The following is a 14,403-nucleotide window of genomic DNA, read 5'->3' as shown; positions in this document are numbered from 1 at the left end:
ATTCATTCGATCTTACGGCATAAACCCCGCTAAACCCTTATTTCTGGCTAACAGGAGAAAGAAACAGAAAACACGGAACCCTAATTATGAGCCAACTTGCAAATTATAATAATTTTAAAAAAGCATGTTAGTTTTGGGCTCTTTGCTGAGCACTATAGCTTTCATTGACAGCCTGACTAAGTCCTATCACTACTGCTTTTACAGGAGACCCAGACGGACAACTTTGGAGGCTACTGTCGGAGCTTCTCAGTTTACACATGCTCCTTACAAGGCGGGGAGGGCTGTACACAGATCACACATCGTGAGGTCTACGACGCTGAGGTGCAGCACAAGCCACGAGTATCTTCAAGGCCCTCAGGTACCAACGAGAGGACAAGCTTTTTTGGAGGGTACGACAGTATCCGGCATTCCAATGATGCTTTGCGGGACATATGTAATGTGAGCATGGGAGTGTTTTCTCTGCTTTTGAGCATGCTGCCCCTTCTTCCTGAGCGCAGCTGCGACGTGCCTCTTCCGAACAGGTTGCTGTTGTTTCTGGTTAAACTGAAACTTGGACTGGAGGTACACCGCACTTGTAGTCTTGTTTGACATAGACAAGACGACTGCATCACGCCACTTTCGGGCAGTGTTGACAACCTTGATTGCTGCGACACGCAACTGGATTTTTCGGCCTCCGTCGAGTATTATCAGAGCAACCTTGCCGGATTGCTTTAAGGCAAACTAGCGGGAGTGCAGGATGATAATCGACTGCACTGAAGTCAGGACGGAGGAACCAAGTAGTGTGGACCAGCAGCGTGTGCTCTACTCAAGCTATAAGAGGGGGTACACGCTGAAGTTTTTGGATGCAATTGCACCTAACGGGGTGATTTGTTTTTTCTTCAAAGGCCTACGGAGGCCGCTGTTCGGACATCGACGTAACAGTTGTGGTCGGTTTGCCTTGCTGCATACCCGACCCGGAGGAATAACACGGAGCCAACGGTTTCAACAACAAGAAACTACATTTAATGGGACATGGACGAGACAATTAACATTGCTACCGGCGCCGCCGGAGTCCAGGCAGCGACTGTCCGTGCGCCGCCTCTGATCTGCCTTATCAAGGCGACGCATTCGATGTGCGCGTGGCTGGCGTGACGTCGCCGCCACGCGGGAAATCTTCGGCACCTTTGCCTCGCAGTCGGGCAACTTGGCTGGGGAGCCGCCAGAATGCCCACACTCCACCCCCCCCCCCCCCCCCTTCAAGCTTCGTCCGGCATGTCGATGACGGGAGACGTTGTGGGCGCCTTATCACTGTCCTTATCTACTAGTCGTCCGGATTCTTTGATGGGTGGAATGTCCGTGACGTCTCTCTTTGAGGCCTTAACGTATTTCCAGAATATTTTCGGGTTTCGCTCTAATTTTTCGTCAAGGGAGTTGTGAAACATAGTTTTAAAATAGGACATCTTTTCTTTGAAGAGTGTTGTAAGCTCCTTCAGGCGGGCCAGATTACCAGAGTTGCTATTTTGTCGGTACTTTACAAACACTCGCCGTTTTTTCTTTATGATGTGACGTAGCTCTTTGTTAATCCATGGCTTGTCGTTGCGTCTTGTGGAGGTTATAACTTTTGATGGAACAAAGGTGTCAGTAAGGGATTCTAGCTTTGTCTTAAACATATTCCAGAGTGTGTCAACATCCACATCAGCACTGAGGTCTCTAAACAAAGGAAAAAAAGAGAAAAGTTCGTCAGCCACAGTCGCGTAGTTACCTTGATCGTATAGAAAAATTTTCCTTGGGGGCATACGAGCTACTGCTTTCTCTGCGCATTTTATTTGTCCGATTACCGCCATGTGATCGCTAATGCCAGGAATAGCTGAGACAGAAAAGATAATAGAACTTTTATTGCTGAAAATCAAATCGAGCGTGCTATCTCTTCTAGGGTCCAAGCGCGTAGGAACTGACACGTGCTGGTGCAGCGAAAAACTAGAAGTAAAATTGATAAAGGATTGATATGGCACGGATGAATTTGAGGTACTCGGCAACCCTTCATCCCATTGAATATCCGGAAAATTGAAGTCCCTTCCCAGCACAAGATAGTCGAAAGAAATGGATGACAAGGCATTTGTTAATAGTTGGATTGATTCGTCACTAGTCGCAGGTGGTCTGTAAAAGGAGCCGATGACGAGGAATTCGCCATTCAGCAGGGACACCCTACACATAACAGCTTCAAAAGAGAAATTGGAAAAATCAACAGCAAGGCTTTGTCAGCTGTTATGTATTAACAGGAATACCCCGCCGCCATGCCTATTCCTATCCCTTCGGTAAGCAGAATACTCTGGCGGAAACACCTCTGCATCATCGATCGTGTCATCAAGCCAGGATTCTGTCCCAATAACAACACTAGGAGCGGTAGTGTTAATTAAGTCGGCAAAGTCATCAACTTTATTTTTTATGCTACGACAATTGACAAAGAGTACAACTAGTTCATCCACTGCTGTGGTCTTTTTAGCACAATTCCGAGGAAGATGAACTGGTTGCTATGCTGGTCTTTCTTTTACACTCATGTCTGTTCGATCAAAATAGTAAGATTTTTGACCCATTAATAATTTGTTGAAACGTAGTTGAAATGGCACATTTTGGGCCTTGGCGTATTCAAGAAGCTTCCTCCTATCCTGACGGAGAGTGTCAGAGAAGTCCTCTCGAATCGATATTCCACTGTCTTTGAATCTAAGTCCCTGTGACAGTATGCCTTGTTTTGTTTTAAAAGAAGAAAAGTTAACAATTATTGGCCTGCATCTTCCTGCGTTAAATCGGCCAAGTCGGTGAGCACGTTCAATATGCGTATCTTCGAGTTTGAGTCCCAACAGATTATCGCACGTTTTCGCCACTTTTGCTTCCGATATTGCCCATGTTTCATTTGCGTCCTCGTCGATGCCGTGAAAGATTAGATTGTTTCGCCGAGAGCGGTTTTCTAAATCATCGTGACTGGTGGTTAGCTGACACAACTGCTCAGAAAATGCAGTCGACGTGGCCAGCATACTTTGTACTTTCGTTTCAAGGGTTTTTAATGAAGCGACATCTTTTTTTTAGAGATTCAAGCGCCACCGACAGTGACGTCAGCTTTTCCTCAGCCGATATCTGCTGTTGTCTAATTGCTGTCATTTCAGTTAGAAGAACGTCTTGCGTAGACTTTATGCTCGGTAGCAACTCCATTACTTCGAGCATTCTGTGCACTTGTTCTTGGGTAAAGGGACCTGGGTTGACCTCAACATCACCGGATACAATCAGCAGCATTCTAATGACAACAGACAGCGCGCAACAGAGCGCATACACAACACAAAGACTTTTTGCGTCAATATCGCGGAATACAAGGGAAAAGGGGCGCGGCATCGACAAGGCACATCTGTTACTGCGATAAGATACAGGGTTGTAGACCAGACCAACCTGAAGAAGAATTCGACGTGAGCGGCTTGCGAACGACATGTCGATGCCGAGCCCCGCCTCGAAAGTGCTTGTTCTGGGCCAGGCCTCCACCTTGTTGCTCTGGACCGCCTCCAGCAGGTGGCTGCTCTGCACGTGGTCCTTGATCCGAGCCAGCTGCCGCTCCATCCTGTAGAGGGTGGCGGCGGTCCATGGTTCTCTGGGCTGCCCCTGGCGCGCCGACGTCCTTGGTGGCCCGGTCCACCATGAGACCGGCCGCCGTGTCATCCCGATGGCGGCTGTGGTGAAGGTGGTGTCCATGAGCCAGCTCCACAGAAAAACAAGGAAACAGACGACATGGAGCTCAGTTGAGGGTTGAGCCTGACGTTATCTTCGCACCCCTTCCAGAAAGTTTGAAATAACGGATCTGAGGTGGGAACACAATCTTCTCCCCCCTCTCTTGAAAAGGGGGCAGATCCCTGGAAGTAGACAACTACCCCCAAAATGCGAGAGAGGCCAAGGAGACAAAAAAAAAGGTTCCTCTCTCTTTGGTGTCACCGACGTCCCACGTTATACCGCCGCCTCGGTGGAGACAAGGGGGTTTCCGGAACGGGACTGCCGTCAGTGTCGTTCCGGTCCTGCGAGAAATCTTCGTCTTCTGCTTGAAAAAATCGTTTAAGGTCGGTGACATGAACAGGTCCGGTTTCCTCACTAGACTCACAGTTAACTAGTTTGTAAGTGAGTGGCGAGCACTTTTCACGCACGCGAAACGGACGTTCCCACCTGTTGGCGAAGGAGGCTGCGAAGCCTCGAGCGGCGTCACTCAGTGGGTGAGTACGCCGGAGCACAATATCTCCGACCTCGAACTGCAAGTCACGTCGCCCCTGGTTGTACTGTTCTGCCTGCTGTACTCGGGCGACGTCGAGATTTTCTCGGGCCTCTCGAGGGTTATCGGAGAAGCGCTTTCGCAGGTCCTCTGCGAACTTCACGTAGGGGCGAAGCCTTCCCCCAGACTCTGTAGAAAGGAGACTGTTAAAAAGAGGGAACTCAAGCTCCTTGCCGAAATTCAATTGAGCAGGAGTGAGACCCGTTGACCGATTAGTGGTCGTACGGGTTGCGAATGCCAGCTCGGGCAGTTTCGCGTCCCAGTCCTTGTGGCGCTCTGTGTAGTCCACTAACATCATCTTAAGGTTCCGATTTACCCTTTCCGTGATGTTTGCTTGCGGGTGGTATGGGGAAGTTCTTTTGTGCTTGATTCCCAGCACCGCGCATGCGTCGACGAACACCTTACTCGTTAGATAGGAGGCATTATCGCTTACAAGCTGTGCAGGAAAGCCAAACCTAGCGAATGTTTCTAGTAGACACTCCCAGATATTTTGCGAATCTAGCTTCCGCAAAGGGAATAACTCGACCCACTTCGTGAAGTGGTCGGTTACCACGAATAAGTACTGATTACCACGGGTACTACGTGGGAAGGGGCCCATGACGTCATAGCAACAAATCTGCCAAGGGCTCTGACTCGCGATTGGTTGCATGAGACCGGGGGGCTGGCCACCACGTGGTTTTGCCTTCTGGCACACCGAGCAGCTACGAACGTATCGGAGCACATCCTGCCTCATGCCTGGCCAGGTAGCAATTTGGGAAAACTTTTCGTAGGTCTTGCTCCCACTGCTGTGTCCTGCCAAGGCAGAGTCATGCATGTATCGGATGAAAAGCTTACGTAGCTTGCGGGGTATCACGGTCCGGAATGCCGAGCCATCCGGATCGTCGTCGGCCTGGGGGATGTAGCGCAGCAGGAGGCCGTCGTCGCTCATCAAGTAGGAGTCGAACTCCTAGTCACTTGGGCGGTCGACTGGACCTCTTGCTGCCAGCCAAGCGGACACGCGTTGGCAGAGTCCGTCATCCAGCTGCGCCTCGCGAAGCTCCTCGCGGCTCACCAATGTACCCCACCGTGAACCTGGGGATCCTCGTGTCGTGGCCGCGATGGTCACCAAGCCATGGGTATCCTGCGAGTGTTCCTCGGGAGGTGGAGCACGAGAAAGCGCATCAGCAACTTAGTTAGTTGACCCCGGGCGGTACACAATGGAGTAGTCGTACTGTCGTAGCGTAAGCGGCCAACGAGCAAGACGTCCGGCTGGATTCTTAAGTCCCCTTAGCCATGATAGCGCTAAGTGATGAGATTGAATCTGGAACGTTGCGCCATATAGGTACATATCGAAGCGCTTCAAAGCATGAATAATGGCGAGACATTCACGTTCTGCGACACTGTAGTTGCGCTCGGCTGGAGTTAGCGTGTGGCTCGTGAAAGCAACTGGCCGAAGCACACCGCCATACTCCTGCAGCAAGACAGCACCCAGGCCACAGTCGCTTGCATCTGTCTGCAGAACGAACGGCTTGTTCAAGTGTGGGAGCTGTAAAAAAGCGTTGTCAGTCACGGCTTTTGAAAGGGCTGCGAATGCGCATTGTTGTTGTTCGGCCCAACACCACTTGACGCCTTTTTTTAGAATGTGATTGAGCGGTTGCGATATCTCGGAACAGTGTGGAATGAAATCCCTGTAGAACGCAATCATTCCGAGGTATCTTTGTAGGCTCTTTACGTCATGTGGGCTTGGGTATTCCGTTAGCGCGCGCAACTTATCTTCGTTGGGGCGGAGCGTGCCGTTATCCACAACGAATCCAAGAAGGTTAATCTTGGGCGCGGCTAACTGAACCTTTCCGGGATGAATCGTGAGCCCAGCATTACGCATTCGCTTAAGTACAATGCGAAGGTACTCGACATGCTCTTCGATAGTTCTCGAGAAAACAACCACGTCATCCATGTATGCCATGGCAAATTCGTACTTCGAGTTCCCAAGTACAACATCCATCAGGCGTTGAAAACTGGCTGGAGAGTTAGACAAGCCAAACGGCAGTCGGGTGAACTCGAACAACCCTCTGTGGCAGATGAAAGCCGTTTTTGGAACGTCTGATGGGTGAATCTCGATCTGAAGGAACCCGCGACTGCAATCCAGCGTTGTAAATACGGTCGCGTTACCGAGCGCGTACATCACAGAGGAAATTCTGGGGAAAGGGTAGCTGCCTCGTACGGACACATCGTTAGGCCGCCTGTAATCCACACAGAGTCTGGCTGTTCCGTCTTTTTTCGGGGCGAGAACAACGGATAATGCCCAGGGGCTCTTCTACTCACGTACTGAACCGGTGTCGATCATTTCCTTGAGCGCCGCATCAAGGAGTGCCCTTTTGTGGACGCTGATCGGTCGGGGGTTGCACCTCCGAGGCGGCGCGTCACCGGTTTCAATGCGGTGCAGCAGAATGTCAGTCTTTCCAGGTGTTTCCGTGAACATCGGTGAGAAAGACTCAAGGACGGCTTGCAGCTCCTGCTCCTGCTGGCTGCTTGCGGGGCACTTTCGCAACGATTCTCGAACGCCGGCAGGCAAGACGTCTGGCACCGTGGTGAAGTGGGCTGCAGTGGTCGAGTTAGGGATGCAGTCCTCCCTTTTGGTAAACGGAGTCAGCTCTGGTTGTTGTCCCAGCCGGTATCCACCACCAGAAAAGTCGAGTGTCATGCTTTCGCCTGTAATGAAATCTCGGCCCAAGATCACGGGTACCACAAGTCCTGGCATATAAAGAAATCGCTGACGCCGCTTCTTTTCATTAAACCAAATCTGCAGCCTCACGGCTCCTCCAGCTGTTATCGCTGTACCAGAAGCTAGCTGCAAACGGGTTTCGCACTCCCGGAGGCTTATCTTTTTTGCTTTGCAGAGTTCGAAAACGAAATCCCCTATGAGCGAGATAGCAGCCCCGGAATCAAAAAGTGCGGCAATGGGAAAATCGAGCAGTAAAATCGTCATGCGCGGTTCAATGATATTAGGCTCGGGCTGGATTCGACATACCGATGGAATCTGTGCCACGGCCTCACTGCTCCCAGGGACTGCAATGGCCGTCGGCGAGTGGCTGTCTGGTTTCAGCGTCGCCGGCCGTAGTAGTTTCCCTGGTTCTGGTTCCGGCCCTTTGCCGCCGTCTCGTGCCACCTTTTGTTTGTAGTGTCCAGAAGTCTTCGACACTGGTTTCGGTGATGGCGGGGCTGCTCGCAGTGGTAGCAGCAGTCCGACACAGTTGCCTGCTTAGGCCACCCGCACCGAGGTGCCCGTCGGACCGCCTCCAGTGATCGGATAAGGAACCACTATGGGAGGGCCTCCACCAGGCTTGCGACTGGCTGTTGTGGGGAGGGCTTGTTCCGTTGCGGCAAGGATCAATGCTGCTGGGCTGCGGGTTTGCGACCGCACCGTGCCAGTTTTCGCCAGCACTTGCAGGAGCAGACTGATGAAGATGGTTCGCTTGGGTGGTGATCTCCGTTGGGCCCCAGCTTACGATAGGGCACGGCCAACGACCTCCCACCTGTCGTGGCGACCCCCGCCCGAAACCCTCACGGGCCTCGCTGATCCTCCGGGGACCTCTCGGGGAGAGTTAGGCGAACATACGCTTACCCCGCACGGGAGATCACCATGCATGCCAGGCCAACTCTCCTGGTTGACGTGGTGGGGAAGGGAGGTCTCGTTCGGACAGTCCACTTGCGTGGAGGCCTCGGGGACCCGCCATGCGCATGCCGGTTCGAGCGCGGACTTGGCTGGTGGCGGCGGGACGTAGTTCCGCTCTGCATGAAGAGCTTCCTCGATGAGGCGGGCGCCCCGGTCTAGCTCTTGAAGGGTCTCAAAGGTGCGGTTGATCAGGTAGAGGTGGTACCTGGGGTGACACTGTCTTCTGACCCGAGCTACTCTGTCCGACTCCAGTGACTTCGGGTCCGCCCTCTTGAAGAGCTCTTGCATGACCCGAACGTACCGGACCAGACTTTCATCCGGGTGCTGCGTCCTTGCCTCGAGCTCTCGGAGAATCTGCGTCGCGTAGCCTGCAGGCAGGAACTCTTCGCGAAGCCTTGTCTGGAAGTCCGCCAGGCTGGTGAAGGGGGCCTGCGACCCCAACCAGCACCTGGCGCTGGCTTGTAACGCCAGCGGGACAATCCGGTCCACGATGAAGGCTTCCGAGGCACCGGAGGCAAGGTGGTACGTCTGCAGCTCGCCCAGGAAGTCTGCCACGGACTTGACGTCGTCGTACCCCATGTAGACCGGAACAGTCAAGTGTGGTCGGGGCTCTCGCGGTGGGGACTCCTGCTGGCCAGGCGTGTGGGCCAGGCGCTTCATCACGGAGTCGCACATCTCCGTGACCTTCGTGAGCAGGTTCATTTGTGCCGCTGCGGCCATCGCGGCTTCCTGCTCCAGTTTGAGCATGCCTGCGAGCACAAAAAAAAGAAACGCCCCCAAAAACCCAACACAAGCGCGCAAAACGATTGCCGCGGTCACAAAAACACCAGTCAGAAACACGCCAATACAACAAACGCGGACGTGACGGAAGCACAAAACAACGATAGGAAACACGGGGTATGGGAAAAAAGCTTACCGAAAGAAGAAACCAAGCCCCGTGAAATTCCTGCGAGTGGGTAGCATACCACGGTTGGGCGCCATTGTGGTCGGTTTGCTTTGCTGCATACCCGACCCGGAGGAATAACACGGAGCCAACGGTTTTAACAACAAGAAACTACATTTAATGGGACATGGACGAGACGATTAACATTGCTATTGGCGCCGCCGGAGTCCAGGCAGCGACTCTCCGTGCGCCGCCTCTGATCTGCCTTATCAAGGCGGCGCATCCGATGTGCGCGTGGCTGGCGTGACGTCGCCGCCACGAGGGAAAACTTCGGTACCTTTACCTCGCAGTCGGGCAACTTGGCTGGGGAGCCGCCAGGGTGCCCACACTGTGGACTCCGGCTTCCTGAGTGTGGTACAACCCGGGGATGTTATTTTAGCAGACAAGGGGTTCCCGGGCATTAAGGCAGGTCTGAAGGACGCCGATGCAGTGCTGGTGATGCCCCCTTTTCTTTCTGGGAATGGGCAATTTGGCGAACAGGAAGTACGGGATACGTACAACATTGCGCAGGTGCGCATTCATGCGGAGCGAATGATCCCAAGGATCAAGATTTATAACATTCTCAAAATGACAGTGCCCATAACTCTAATTCCATTGATGGATAATGTGGTCCATATGTGTCGTGTGCTTGGAAACTTGCAGCCTGCATTCATCAAGCCATATGACGAAACTTCACATGTAGGTCATTCCATTGAGCTTAGGTTTTCAAACTGCGTTCCTAGGACCCTTAGATTTTTCGGTGCACCCTCAGAGGTTCCCTGCGCTCCCCAACTTCCACAATCGTCCCTCCCACCGAGTAAAATATTTTTCTCACTACAAGTACTATTTCACCAGAACCAAGCCATCCATTGATGCATAACTATGCACCAAAATTTGGAAGTTTTACGTGCCAAACCAACAACGTGCATCTGGCACGCCCCAGCGGAGGACTGAGGATTAATTTCGACCACCCGGGGATCTTTTGATGTGCAACCGAAAGCTCGGTTTTACGGCGCCTTCTCCGCAATAAGCCTCCGTCAAATTCCGGGCACCTCGGCTGGGTTTCGAACCCGCCACTTGGGGATCCGTAGGCCGGCGCTCTTGCCTCGTAGTCACCGAGGTGACTATAACTATGCACCAAACATTGCCTACGTACTATGTGCAGTATTTTTTTACGGCCACAATCGGGCTATCTATCAAGTTGGTTCTTTCAAATTCCTTGATTTTTCCGCGGGTTTTCCTGACTATCTCGACCAAATTTTGGCAGCAGCGACGGCCAACAGTTCACGGTACTAAACGCTGAACCACGTATTTGCAGATATCTTGTGCTGCCGCCTCGTCTGTATCATCGGGCAAGGTGCAGGACCGTCGCATCATCTCGGAAACTCTGCTTATCCGTCTGCCCTGCCACGTGCCGCTACGCACCAATCACCTCGCGCTTCTACTGGTCTGCGCCGATTACATCATCGAAGCGGTAGCGTAAAAGGGGACCACCATCGACACCACCGTCATTTGGCAGCAGCGACGGCCAACAGTTCACGGCACTAAACGCTGAACCACGTATTTGCAGGTTGGTTCATTATCCGGTTGTTTGACGTGTTTTTTTTTTTTTCATTTTTTCTGTCGCTGCTGCCATAGTGTAGAGTGTATTGTGCTGGTTTGTTCTGTTTTTGTTTTGTGCCTACAATATGGCAAAGGATCTCACCAAAATGTTCTCTGAGTTAAAAGAGGACTTAAAGAAAGAAGTAAGAACTTTGAAAGACTCGTTTGATAGAGACATCCGAGCTGATTTACGTGAAGTTAAGAATAGCATGGACTTCATGAACAGCCAATTCGAACTAATGAAAAAGAAACTGGACGAAGTTCTCAAGGAAAACGTAGCATTAAAAAAAGAAAACGAAGGCCTTCGTCAAACAAATGCAGATTTGCAGAAAGAGATGAAAGAATGTCAGACTAGGCTGCTTCTCTGCGAGCAGTACACGCGAAACGTAAACCTAGAGATTAAAGGCATTCCAAAATGTGATAACGAACAACTCGGAACCGTTCTGACCCAAATCGGTGAGATCATCGGTGAACCGATAACGCCCTCCGACATCGAAGTGTGTCATCGCGTACCGACGCGTATCGTTGGAGAAAGCAACATCATCGTCCAGTTTCTAAACCGCCGTAAACGCGATGCTGTGCTTGAGAACGCAAACAAGAGGCGTATCACTTCTGTTGATCTTGGCCTCTCGCCGGCTTTGCCAGTTTTTGTACATGAGCACTTATGCCCAGCGCTCAAGCGTCTGCTTGGCAAAGCTATCGGGAGGAAGCGAGAATTTCACTGGAAATTTGTCTGGGCAAAAAATGGAAAGATATTCGCCCGGAAGTCTGACAGCACGCCTATTGTTCAACTTGTGAATGAAGATGATCTCGTCAAAATTTGCTAGATACTGATGTAAATGACTGTCTCGCCAAATGGAAATGCGGTATCACGACTGTATTTTGCCATCCGATGTAATGAAATGCTTACAAACTAAGAACGCTCTTTCTGCATTTCATCTCAATGTGCGCTCTCTCAGAAATAAAGTGGATACATTTGACACATTAATTTCTCATTTTCCATCTCAATTCGACGTCTTTATGCTAACAGAAACATGGTACCATGACCACGATGATATGTATGCCTTACTCATTTTTATTTAAATCGTCAGGTGAAACGCAGAGGAGGTGTTTCCATCTACGTTCGGCAAAACATTAGGTGTGAACTTCTAGCAAGGTATACTGAAATGACAGATGATTTTGAAATACTAACTGTACAAAGTAACAACTTAGTTTTCTCAGTAGTATATAGAACGCCATCGGCGTGTTTTGATAAGTTTAGTTCGTTTCTAGATAGGTATCTTGAATTTATATCTCTAAATAAATTAACCCTTTTCCTTGGTGGAGATTTCAATGTGAACACACTGTCACACTCGACTTTATCGTCGCAACTAGATAACATCATCAGTTCAAATGGCTTCATGAATGTGATCCTGTCTCCCACTAGAATAAATATTTCCTGCTCCAGTGCCCTTGACCTCTTCGCTACCAATATTAGCACAGACGTTAATGACGCTGGTACAATAATTAGTGATATTAGCGATCACATTCCTATATTTATATCCTGTGAGGTTGGCGCTTCCATAGTGAAATCAAATAAAGTATCATATGTTTTTCAAAACATATCCGAGCGTAATTTGGAAAATTTCAGGTTTCAAATTTTGCGCACTGATTGGGGCCCAGTTTATTCTGAAACATGTGCAGATGAGGCGTATAACACATTTATTAGCATCTTTAGCAATGTCTATAGCTCGAATTTTCTCTTATTAACAAAGACAGTTTCTAGAAATATTCGGAAGCCCTGGATCACTCCTCTGCACCTGAAAATGTTAAAAAAGAAGAATCGTTTATATAAGTCTTTTTTAACGTCGAGAGATCCCGATAAACTGATAATTTTCAAGCAATTTCGTAACCGCCTGACATCTGAATTGCGGAAAGGTAAACTGGAGTACCATACACAGCTTTTTAACCGAAATTGCAAAAAAAACGACCAGAATTAGTTTGGAAATCCATAAATGAGGTTTTACACCGTAGTAGACCACGTAAAGCTATTGGTGAACTTTCTGTTGACGGGAAAAACGTTTCTGGTGCATCATTAGCAGAACACTTCAATAAGGTATTCGTAAACTTAAGCCCACCGCCAAGTAATGCTATTGCCTTCAGTTTTATACAAGATATAGTACACGAAACAATTTTTTTAGAACCAACTGATGAACACGAAGTATGTTCTATATTTACGGGTCTTAGCAATAGTAGAAGTTGCGACACAGATGATTTACAAGCTAGACCCGTAAAATTTGTTATAGATATCATCGCCTCTTGCCTGGTGCATATTTTTAACCTTGCCTTGTCACAGGGGGCGTTTCCTAATAGAATGAAATTAGCTAAAGTATCAGTCATATTTAAAGGAGATAAAAATCTACCGACAAACTATAGGCCTATCTCTATACTTCCTATATTTTCCAAAGGGCTTGAAACAATTATTTTAAAACGCCTCGATTCTTTCTTTGCTAAACATTCTCTGATTTCGGATTTTCAATATGGTTTTCGCAAAGGAAAGTCAACTGAGTCTGCATTGCTTCAACAAAAAGAATTTTTTTTGAAAAATATAGAAAATCGCCTGTTTACCCTTGGTATATTTATAGATTTTAGTAAGGCGTTTGATTTCATAAACCATAAGATACTACTTGATAAACTATACTGTTGTGGAATACGTGGTGTGTCCCTTTTACATTCCTATTTGGAGCACCGTAAGCAATGTGTTGTGATCGATGGTCATACATCGCCTTTTCTTAACATACGATGTGGGGTTCCCCAGGGTAGTATACTTGGGCCATTGTTATTTAATGTGTATATTAATGATATTGTTAATATAAACAAACAAATAAAATACATAATATACGCTGATGATACCAGCCTATTTCTTGCCGAAACGAATGTTGAAAAATTAATCGTAGACGCAAATGATGTTCTTAGCCAGTTCCTTTTATGGTCCAACAACAATGGCCTTAAAATTAAGATCCAGAGAACGAAAGCTATAGTTTTTCGACCAAAGAGCAGGGCTCTGCCAATTAATCATAATATTACAACAGGCAGCGTACCAATCGAGTTAGTGAAACAACATAAGACGCTTGGAATAATTTTTTCTGAACACCTTTTGTGGAATGATCATGTCAATTATCTTGTTACGAAGCTGTCTAGGGTGGTTGGAGTTATGTCACACTGCCGCAATATTTTCCCAGTTAACGTGAAATCACAAATCTACTATTCACTATTTCAGTCTTACATTAATTATTGCCATCTTGTTTGGGGGACAACTACACAAACAAACATAGAAAAACTTACTTTACTTCAAAAAAAGATGCTTCGTTATATTGCCAATGAGCACTATCTCGCTCACACCAAACCTTTGTTTGCCAAATATAAAAAAAATTAATCTTGATAAGATGTATGACCATAGATTACTGCACAGCTTTCGTTTTTCATCTCCTGAGCATGCTTCGCTTTTATGCAAGATGTCAGAGCTCTCCGAACATCCTCGTAGTTTCAACACCCGTCTTTTCGAAAAATGGATAGTACCACGAGCTCGTACTAACTATACTTACCAGTCAATTACATATCGTCTACCTTTATTACTTAATCATCTTCTTAATAATAATACCGATATATATCAAATGGGAAGGAAATCATTACTTATGCATTTCTTGTGAATTGTTCCGTGAAATTTCTTGAGCATACCCATACCTTTGTATAAATTTTGCATTTTGTACAGTGCTGTTAGAAGTTATGCGTTTGTGCGCCTTGTGTTGTTTTGCGTAATTTTCTTCTATATGTAGCTGTATATGTTTTCAAACTGTCACAAGTTCTGCGAATAACTTTTTTTTTCTTTTGTATAATGCTGTTAGAAGTTCAATGCATGAAGTGATTACTCAGCCTATCTTTGCATGTAATATCTTTTTGTGTTCTGAA

The 14,403-nt window shown here is 48.3% G+C and overlaps 2 pseudogenes; one reads left to right on the top strand and one right to left on the bottom strand.

The window, feature by feature from the left end:
- Positions 1 to 2,510: 2,510 nt before the first annotated feature.
- LOC121835255 lies at positions 2,511 to 3,456 on the bottom strand (annotated as a pseudogene).
- A 10,119-nt stretch (positions 3,457 to 13,575) lies between these two features.
- LOC115331528 lies at positions 13,576 to 14,144 on the top strand (annotated as a pseudogene).
- Positions 14,145 to 14,403: the final 259 nt, after the last annotated feature.

The sequence above is a fragment of the Ixodes scapularis genome, unplaced genomic scaffold (genome assembly GCF_016920785.2).
Source record: "Ixodes scapularis isolate PalLabHiFi unplaced genomic scaffold, ASM1692078v2 PGA_scaffold12__126_contigs__length_90152505, whole genome shotgun sequence".
Lineage (NCBI taxonomy): Eukaryota > Metazoa > Arthropoda > Arachnida > Ixodida > Ixodidae > Ixodes > Ixodes scapularis.
This window is presented reverse-complemented; position numbering and strand designations above follow the sequence as displayed.